The sequence below is a fragment of the Dasypus novemcinctus genome, chromosome 5 (genome assembly GCF_030445035.2).
Source record: "Dasypus novemcinctus isolate mDasNov1 chromosome 5, mDasNov1.1.hap2, whole genome shotgun sequence".
Classification (NCBI taxonomy): domain Eukaryota; kingdom Metazoa; phylum Chordata; class Mammalia; order Cingulata; family Dasypodidae; genus Dasypus; species Dasypus novemcinctus.
In genome coordinates this window covers 39,576,503-39,587,523 of record NC_080677.1, presented here as the reverse complement: position 1 = coordinate 39,587,523, position 11,021 = coordinate 39,576,503, and positions in this window count along the sequence as shown.

Sequence of the window (11,021 nt, the reverse complement as noted above, 5' to 3'; positions counted from 1 at the left end):
AAATTCTTTAAGAATTGAATTTAAACTGCGTTTCTCTGGAGAGGATTTGCTTTTTATTGGCCATTTGCCTGGAAATGCCACTAACATGAAACCCACTTTAAATTTTTGGCTTGTTATAGTTGGAATTATAGAAGTTTGAATTCTGCCTCCAGCCTTTAAGATGATATGTGGTTAGGAATTCTCAGATAATTTTTCCTCTTTCTCTCTTCTCATCTCACCCCCCCACCCCCACCCCTGTACATACACCCAATCAAGGTGAAGACAGGCAAATATCTGTGATTGCTTAGATTACCACTCAGGAAATATTCAATCCTCCCTCTTTTCTCTTGAGGACAAAAATATACTTTCTCTTTCCCTTAATTTATACTTGGACAAGTGACTTGGTCTGGTCAGTGGGATGTTAGTGAACATAAAGCGAGCAGAGACATTAAATGTACTTCGGGGTTCAGCTTGTGTATTAGTCAGGGATCCCCAGGGAAATAGAACCAGCCGGAAATATCTCTAAATAGTAAGAGATTTTATAAAATTGTCTCACATCACCATGGGGATCACAAGTCCAAATTCCATAGCGTAGGTGGCAAACTAGGGGCTCAGATGAAGGAACCCTTGATGAGTTCCCCATAAGACCATTGCTTTCTGAAGTAGAGATGTTAATTCTGACTGCTGAAATCACTTCCCCTTTTAAGGCCTTCAGCTCATTGGATGAGACATCGCTATTGCTGATGGTAATCTCCTCAGTTGATTGTAGATATAACCAGTATCTATGCAATCAACTCACTGATGATTAAAGTCCATGAAATACTCTTGTATTACAATTAGCCCAGTGTTTCCTTGACCAAAAAACTGGCACCGTTACCTGGCTGAGTTGACGCATTAGCCTAACCATCACAGCTTGGTCTCTTGTCCTGTGGTGAAGAGTTAAAATTTGCCTTCAATCTGGGCCCAAGAATAAACACATGTGGGGCAGACCTGAACCCAACCTGGAACCTGAAGCATGAGAATCAATGCCAATTCTTGTAAGCCAATGAATTTTTGGTAAGTTGTTACACAGCATTATTATGGCAATTTTTCACTAATACATATCCCTTCTATCCCTTTCTATGGGACAATTAAAAAATTTATTTCACCTATCTAGGATAACTTATTTTGAGTCTTCTAGATTTATATAGATATCTGTGATATGTTCTCCCACCTTACAAGGGTCATAGGCTTTATCATCTATCCTGTATGGGGCTCATTTAAGTGAAAATCTAGGCCATATTGGATGGCATATATTGTCCAAAGGTAAATTCTGCCCTCAAGCTTCACTGCTCTCTGGATTTATGCATTTTCATCATTCAAGTTTCTGGAGATTTGTTTCCTTCTCTTGCCTGCTTTTTGTGCTAATTTGGAGGTTTTTTCCTATATTTCTCTTTCTGGACATGTATTCCACAATAATGCAGGATATGGAATTCATAGTTATTTACTTTTTATATTTATAATGTACCTAATTACCTCATCAAATTTCCTTATTAATTGTAGGAGGTTTTTTTTTAACAATGATAGTATCTTAAGTATTCTAGCTCTATGATACATCCTCAGTAAGTAGAGATTACTTTATTTTCCAATATTTGTACAAGTCATTTCATGTTTCCTGTTTAACTACAATTATTGATGGCCACTAAACAAGGTTAAATATTATTTCAAATAGTACCTTTTGTCTTATGTCTGATAGTCTTTTTAAAAAATCATATCTACTACTCCCCAATTGCAAATATTGGATCCTAACAAACTTGCTGCATAAACAAAGTTCAGCACAAACTCAAACCCACAAACTGCAAACAAAAACCGTACATTTACTATCCAAAAAATACTTTCAGTAAATTATATGTGCAAAGCATTATTCTGACACCTTTAAAGAGAACAAAACAAAACAAAAAAAAATGGAGAATTAAGAAAAAGCTTTATTCTATTTAAAGCCCCACTAAAAAAACAAGAAAGATTGAAAGGGCAAAAATGCACAGAGACAAAGATAATGTGAGAAGGGAAGAGTACAACACAAATTTGGAAACTAGGAAGCAGGTGGATGACTGGTGTATTAGTTTCTTATGGCTGCTGTAACAAGTTATCACAAACTCAGTGACTTAAAATAACATACATTTATCGTCTTACAGTCTGGAGGTCAGAATTCAAATTTTGCCCACCATGCATCCTGTCTCAGGAAGGATATAATCAACTAAAACAAAGAAACAAGAAAGAGGAGAATGGGGGATCCATGCAACAAAACAACAATGAAAAAGAGATACATGTAAAAAAGAAATTAAGAGAGTCTGCCCAAAACCAGTAATTGAAACTATTTAACCAGTTTTTATCACCTGAGGGTGATTTTGCCTATCAGGAGTCATTTGACAATGTCTAGAAACATTCTTGGTTATCTCAACAGGGGGCTGAGTTCTAGTAGAGTCATATGAGTAGAGGCTATGGATACTGCTAAACATCTTACAACAGGACTACCCCCAAAAGCAAATAACTACTCAGCCCAAAAGGAAGTTGAGAAACCCAGTCCTAGGCTAACAGCTGTCCAGCAGGGTGAAACAGAAACCAGTGTAACCTAAAAGAAGAAAATCTGGAATTCATTCTGTAGGCAATGTGGAACCACTGACATATTAGAGTTAAGCCTCAGAAAACAACTTTTATTATGATGCAATGCAAGCAGTGTGATTATGTAGGTAGGCAGAAAGTGCTTGGGACACAATTGGGTCATTTTCCTTGGTTTGGATTGCTATTGTACTAACTTTTTCCCCAACTTAAAGGACTCTGCATAATCTTGCCACAAACTAACTGCAACTTTAGCTCTTCTCAGTCTCCTACACTATACAGTTTGTGGTTTTCTGAGCATATATTAATTTAATCCTCCATTCTTTTTCACATACTATTCTTTTCTTTTGAATTTTTCTATCTTGTTCTCCACTCTTTAAAACAAAATAGAATTTAATTTAAAAGGGATAAAATGTGGGGAGCATATGTAGCAGGATCTTGCCTGCTTCCCAAGTACAAGATCCTAGGTTCAATCCCTTGTACTTTCTAAAAATAATAATAATAATAATAAAATGGACTCCAAGTAACATTCTCAATTTTAAATAATATATACTCTTCATGTCAACAATCTGTATATGTGTTAGTTAAGGTAGGATCAGCTACTATAACCTCCATAATTGAAGTTTCTTGCTCACTTACAAAAAATCCAAATTACTAATTAGTAGGTGTTTTTTTCCAGCAGTGATTCAGAGTTTCAGATCCCTTCTATTTTATGTTCACCCCTCTGCAATATTTAGGCCTCTAATTTTAACATGTTCATCAGAATTATGATGGTGGTTTGGTAAAGCATGCACAATAATATGTGGGAGGTTTTGATGGGCCAACCTGACATGGTGGGCATCACTTTCACTCACTTTCTAATGGTTAAAACTCATCCATATGCCACACATAATTCCAAGGGAGGCTGGGAAATATAGCCTACTTGCATGCCCAAGAAGAAGAGGAAATTGGTTAGTGATTAGTTAGTTAGCTAATCTCTGCTATTATGTGGTTCTGAAAACATTCCCAGTAATGTTCAGAAACAATAAACTAAGTGCAAGGAGGTTTGGTTATTGTAAGGTACATATATATGACTTTATTATCACCTAGCTATTGAAGTCACAGTGCAAAATGACAGTGACTGAAAAAATTGAAATATTAAAGAACATAGGGAAAGGCCCTCAAGGAGAGGGTGTAAAATCAAGAAAAAGGATTGTATGAGGAAATAGTGTAAAGAGGACACAGTTAAAAATGGAGAACAATGAGCTAAACATTGCCATAGACAGCAACAAGGATGCCACTCTTATTTCTGTGAGTTAAGAGGATTGAAAGTAAGAGCTCTGTTGGCTATAAGGAAAATCGGAAAGCCAATTTTGTCAAGGAGGTAAGAAAAGTACAAGGACTGCTTGGGAAAAAATAGAAACACTGAAGGGAACTTATTCTTCATATATGAGGGACTTTTTTAATGTGGTGTTGAGATGGGTAAACTGACTTTTTGAGAAAGGACTGGAGGGTAGATGAGGTATGGAGTCTGGGTGTGACGTTCTTGTTAAGGTGATCATCTGTTCCACAGGGATGGAAGCAATAACAAAAAAGAGAGGCAGAGTAATTTAAATTTAACGGTTTAATAGTGTGACCTTTATTGTGACCTTATTTTGTGCCATGCATTTTGCTGGTTATCAAACCCTTACAACACAGTGTGCTGAGTGCACCTACCTCATTCTTACAGCAGCAAGTAAGTAGTCACACCTCACATGGATAGATAAAAGGTTAAGTTGGAATTAGATTCCTAGTCAGGTTGCTTCCAGAGGCCCTTAAACATTTACTCAACCCCACTGCTATGAGTGTGTGTGCATTATATATAAATATAACATATTTATATAGTTATTTATTTGTTCTTCTGTTTACTGTTTATTTTTTAATCAAATCTACAGACTCACTTATAGTAAATGCCTGTAATGTTTAAGACTACCACAACTTTTTATACTATGAAATTATTTTTCGGTGTTCATTAAAATGGTCAACATTAATCTAATGGCTGAAAACAAAAGCAGGGTTTTACAGGCAACTTTGAAGAAGAAAACAGGAACAATTAAACAAAAATAAAATGGATGGCTTCTAGAAGGCCATTCTGGCTCTAGTATCCCACTTTTAAATTTAGAATTTTTAGCGAAACTATGTCTTTGAAACTTCATATACTTTCTACTCAGCAAATTTAATTTAGAGCACAGTAGTGCTCACACACCATATGAATGTTTAATTTTTAAAACTCCTCTGAAAGTAGAAAGTATCACATATTTCAACTGTTCAAAGTTTCCCGTTAATTATCATTAGTACCCATATCTCTAAGATGCATTTTTATGAAGCAATTAATTTTGGAAGGTGTCACAACTAACATTTAATTGCCATAACATATTAAGGAATTTCAGCTCTTTCCTTCCTTTTACATTTCATGCAGCAAAATGTCAGTAGAGAAGCACATATTAAGACACTCTACACTCCAATTAAGGGAAACTGGAATTTTAATAAAGGAGGTTTCCCAAGTCTCTTACATTTGGAATATCCTGACAGTTTGAGTTAAGAAAACAAAGGTGGAGTTATTTGAAATGTCTGGAATATACTACTGCCACTCCAACTTAGCTGGCAAACTTCCTTCAGACCGAAATTAAAATGTCACCTCAGAAATCCTTCCTGACAGCCTGGATGGTATCCGGAACACACCAGGATCCTGTACTTAACCTTGACGCCCTTATCACAAAGTAGACTGAATAATTAATTACTAAATTAAACAGCGTAATATGCATCTCCGATACTGGAAGAGATCAGGGACCTCATCCATTTCTTAAGTTACTATATCTGCAGCTTTTAGTCAAGCACGTTACCCACCTTCAAAATTGTTGAATGATAAGTGCCAGCTGAGTTGGGGAATAATCCTTTGTTTTCCCCGAATCTTTGAAAGAGTTTTTTTTAACATTACATTGATTTCTTCTTAACTAATTGGAAGTGTTCCTCAGGGAAGGCATTTGGTTTTAGAATTTTCTTCATGGGAAATTTTTTACCTGCTGACTCAATTTTTTTTTTTAGTATTTATAGACACATTCAGGTTTTTTTTTTTATTTCTTCAGTAGCCAAATTTAGTAAGGTATATTTTTCTAGGAATTTATTCACTTCGTTTTGAAGCATAAAGTTGTCCATGCTATCTTTTCAAATATGTATTGTTATAGTTTTATAAATTAATTGAATTTTGGTGAGAAAATATATTTTGTATGACTTTTGAAGTTTGTCAAGGTTTGCTTTATGGCCCAAATATTGTTTTATTTGTTAGAGAAGAATATCTATATCGTACTTGGGTATAGTTCTACATCTGTCCATTAAGCTAAGTTTATTAGCTACTTATTCAAATATTTTTTATTCTTGCTGATAGTGTCATTGTCTTATTATTCTCAAGATAGTCGTTTAGATCTCCCACCATGATTGTGGTTTTGTCTATTTCACTTCGTATTTACATTATAAGAATATTTTATTAATATTAGGTACCTATAAATGTAAAAGTGCTGCATCTTCTTATGGAATTTAAAACTTTTATCATGGTGAAGGAGTGTTTATCCAATAGCAGTTTTCTTTTAATTTTTGCACTACGTCCTTTGTTCCTTGTTTACTTTCAATCTTAAATTTTATATATATTTTTAATCCATTCTGAATTTTTGTTTTGTCTTTTCCTTGGAGCAAAGGATCTATTCATACTGCATATAAATATGACATATTTGCAATTTTATTTATTTGATTTTATTTCATTTTTTTCTTCTTACTAGTCTTCTTCTGGACTGATGGAATATTTTTGTTAATATTTCAATATCTTCTATTCTCCTAGTTTTGAGATTATCTCTCCACATCTAGCTTATTAATGGTTACCACAGAAATTAAAACATACCTACTCACTATCAAAATAAATCAATACTCAATTCTTCTCCCAGCTAATGCATAGATCTTAGACTACTTTATTTCATTTAATTAATTGCATTTTATATATTATTGTTTGTAGTATTTAATTCTACCTGTTTAAAGCTCACAAGGCATTTAATATATTATTTTATAAGTCAATGTTCATTTAGAGTTAATCAATAATCATCACAATATTTTTTCCTTATTCATTCCTTCCTCTCATGTTCTAATTGGGATCATTTTACTTCTGCCTGAGTTTATCTTTTAAATTTTCCTTTAACATGACTGCTAATGATAAACTCTCTCAATAGTTTTATTTTTGTATTGTTGTTTTGATATGAAGATATCTATTTTAATCCTCATTCTAGAAATCCATTTTGGCTAGGTATAGAATTTTAAGTAATAACCTTTCAACATAGTTCAGATATTTCATTGAACTGAGGCTTCTATTTTTGTTGTTCAGAAGCCAGCTGTCAGTTTAAAAGCTACTCTTTTCTTATTCTGTCTGCCTTGAATTTTTTTCTGTTTCTCTTTGCTGTTCTGGAATTTCTCTACAATGTCTTTAGATACAGAATTCATTTTATTTATGTGCTTGGGTTTTGTTGAGATTCTTAAGTCTGAATTAGTGTCCTTAGTTCTAGAAAATTTTCAACCACTATCTTTTCAAAGCCTCTTGTTTCTCTTGTCTCTTTCTGAGATTGATTAGCTATGTCATACCTTCTCACCTACTGCTCTACCCTTTCCCTCTCTGCTATATTTTCCAATGTTTTGTCTCTCAGTGCTGTATATTTATCTTTTGACACATCTACAAGTGTTCTGATTATCTCTTCTTCTGCTGTGTCTACTTTTCTATTAAAGTCATCTTTTGAACTATTTATTTTAGTTATACTTTTTATTTCTAAAAGTTCCATTTGGTCCTTTTATAATCTGATATTTCAATATTTTTAGCTTCCTTAACTTGTGGTTATTTTCAGTCTTGTATTTTACCTCTTTAAACTCAAAAGCATAATTTATATTCTTTTAATAGTCCATTTTTGATGTTCTGATCACCTGAGATCTTTGTGCCTCTGTACTCTCTGACAATTCTATGTGTCTTTATATGCTTTGTTTTTGACCATTTACCTTTACCTTTGTTTACCTTTCCTGGCAAAAATCATTTGGAGGCTAGGATAAATGTGCCTGCCTCTAGAAAGGATTTGAAATTGCTTCTGGTAAGTGCCCAGGGGCACTTCTGGGCCAGATTTGTTTTAAACCAAACAAAGTCTTTTGTTTCTCAGCTATTAGCAGGGAAGATCCTCCTCTTAGCTTCCTTACTTTATACATACTGGGGGCTTTGATTTCTATTTCTTCCACTTTGCCTCTAAGGTATCAAAATAAGTTAAAATGTGTTAAGGTGGACAAGTGTCTACAAGGTAAAAGCAGGTCTCATTCTGCTTACCTCTCTGATTCTGGTTTTGCCTTTATTTGGGCATGATAATTCCTCACCATCTTGTCAGTAATTCAATACATTTAAGGATTTTTATCTACCATATTTAGTTATTTTTAGAGGATTACGGGTCTGAATAACTTAGCTTGCATTCACTGGAAAACAAAAAAAACAAAACAAAAAATCTCCTCCAAGGGATTTTCCCACCGTCCACTCTGAGCACAGCAAGAAGGAGAGCTTTTCCTTACAAAGGATAAGGATATGGGCAATCTACTCATTGTCCTGTAAGGCTGGATTTCAAATGCCTTGTTTATCTTTCTCTCTCACAGGAGGCCTGTAAAAGTGTTCATGTTTACAGAAGGAATGAATAAATGTAACATTTTGTCTTGTTCATGTGGCCACCTTTAACCACCAGACTGATGGAAACAAAGTATTTTCCCTTTAACCTTCAATTGCATAATCTGAGCTCAACATTAGATACTTACTCATTTCCCTGGAATAGAGAAGGTAGGAGGGGGAATCTCTGGGAGCTTAATTTAGACAGAATACCAGAAAGCAGGAGTCAGCACAGAGCCAAAATACTCTCACAGAGAAGGAGGAATTGCATTTTTTTTACATGTGGTGGGAGTTTGAGAACTGCAAATCTTGAATCAGACAGATGTGGGTTTGAACCTGGCTCTACCACTTTCTAGTTATATAACTGTGGCACATTATTTAACCTCTTGTAAGGGAATAATGATAATATTTTTATTAGGTAGAACGTAAACATAAATGGTATACTGGAGAGAAAATAAATTGCACATTGCCTGACACATCATAAATATTAGATCTTATAATTTCCTTTGTTGTCCTGATAAATAATCCCTTTATACTGGCATAATTTCTTATAATTAATTAGGCATACAGATAAGGGAAAACAGGGACCTTCCATATCAATTTCCATTCTTACAGATAGCTATTGCTTTTCAGCACCCAGTGTTGAAAAAGATTCTGTAGAAAGAATATCATGACTGATGATCAGTTTCATCACTGAACGCAGCTACAGTAACTAGAAGCACCAGTACCTTTTATATGCCACAACCAACATCTATTTTTTAGGAGGAAATAGGCAAATAACCTTAATACAAGTATTAAAGCAAAAATTTTCCATTTGCTGCCAGAATTTACTGAACAGTTTATGCTGAGATTTTAAGCGTGTGTGTGTGTGCGCACACACCTGTAGGCTTTGAACGCACACCTTTTTATTCCATAGTCACCAAACAGTATCTCCTAGAACCCCTGAACTAATCTGTTAAGTGCCAAAATTTCAACATATAGTGCCAATTTAATTGCTTGTGCACAAGCAACCTATCTAGCCAGGCCATCCAGCCACATTTAGAGTTGTCTTTTCATGTTTTCTTCTCCAATAGAAATTTCTAACTTAATTTGTCCTATTCCTTGACATATATCACATGTCTGTTCTAAGATTTTACTATATATTATGTATTTACCTCATTTTAACTTAATCCTAGCCTAGAGTAGGCCAGTTTGCCAGTAGAACACTAAAAACTCAACTGAATATTTGTCATAGTGATTTTATCAGGTATGTGGCATTGTTTAAACATAGATTTTGATTGAGATTAAGGGTAAATGTCTGTGATCCTATTTTATGATAATTCGTCCAGAGCTCAGAGTAAATACTCTGATGTCCTTAATGACAAGATGTGCATTTGCCTCTTGTGCTTGCCTAGAGCCTAGCACAAAACCCAGGCACTCTGAAGGCATTTGTTGTATGAATAAATGGATAAATTGCTTACTTCCTAAAGCACATTATTCTTTTTCTTGCTGTTGTTATTGTTGCTAATGTATTACTTTTGTTTAATAAGCCATATAGCATTTTAAAATGACAATTTCCAATTTTCTCGTTCACTTTGTGGAACATTATGAATAAAGCATACCTTTATTTTAATCAATTACCACTGCACAAGTCAATATTTTAGTAGAAAAGATGCTTGCTGAACATTTCAAAATCTCAAGAAGGGTATACTTTTCTTTGAATTAATGCAAAGGCCATGAGAATCTGACATCTTGATCCATCTGCTGAGACATAAATGTACTTATAATGATACTTTGGGAAGTTACTTTGAATTCCCATTTGGTTAGACTATATAATCAGAGTGGTGCCAAGGGTTGCATGTGTATATGACAGCTTTACTCCCCAGAGATAGATAGATCTTCTCTTGAAACATCTGAAACCCTAAAAATAGACTCCTATATAGAAGTCTCCTTATCCCATCTCATGTCTTTTATCAAAGGCTGAAAGTTGCTGCAATTGGAAATTTTATAGTAGTCTTTTAATCTGATTTGTGCATGATACACTGAGACTGGAAGTGCCTTTGCAGACACTAGGAAAAATACTACCCACTGAATGGGCAGAATTCAAGCCAAATTTTTCTTCCACTGGACAGATATTCACTTTCTTGAAACCCACCATTACTCACTGATATTTTGAGCAGTGGAAAAACAGTGAAGAGGTCTGATGCTATAATAACATAATCTGTAACAAATGTTCCGCTACGGTGTAGTATGGTGTGTTAGTGAAGGTTGTTGTATGAGATTCTACATGTGTAAAATTGTTTTGTAAGTTCATAACCTCTGGAATAAAAATACATTTTTTTAAAAAAATAGGGTGGGTTGGGGGAGAAATATACCGAATGTAAGATACTGACTACGGTTAGTAGTAATATTTTGACGATGCTCTTGCATAGTTTGTAACAAATGCTAAGTGCTGGTGGAGGGGTGATGTATGACACTCCTGTATGATGTTATGCATGTTTATTTTGTGAGTTCACAATCTTTACTATACACTTATTATTTATGCATGTTCATATATGATTGATATATTTCAGTAATCAATATACTAAAAAAAACCCAGAGAGGTGACTGAGTACGAAACTTTAATATCCTTTTCTGTTTCTAATCAGCACCTGAACCAATGTTTAAGGGGAAGGCAGAGGGAAGGCGGGAAGGCAGGAAGGCAGGAAGGAAAAAAGGGAGAAAAAGAGAGAGAAACGTGTTCCTCTTACCACCTTCTTGGAGTAAAAGACTTAAGCTTATT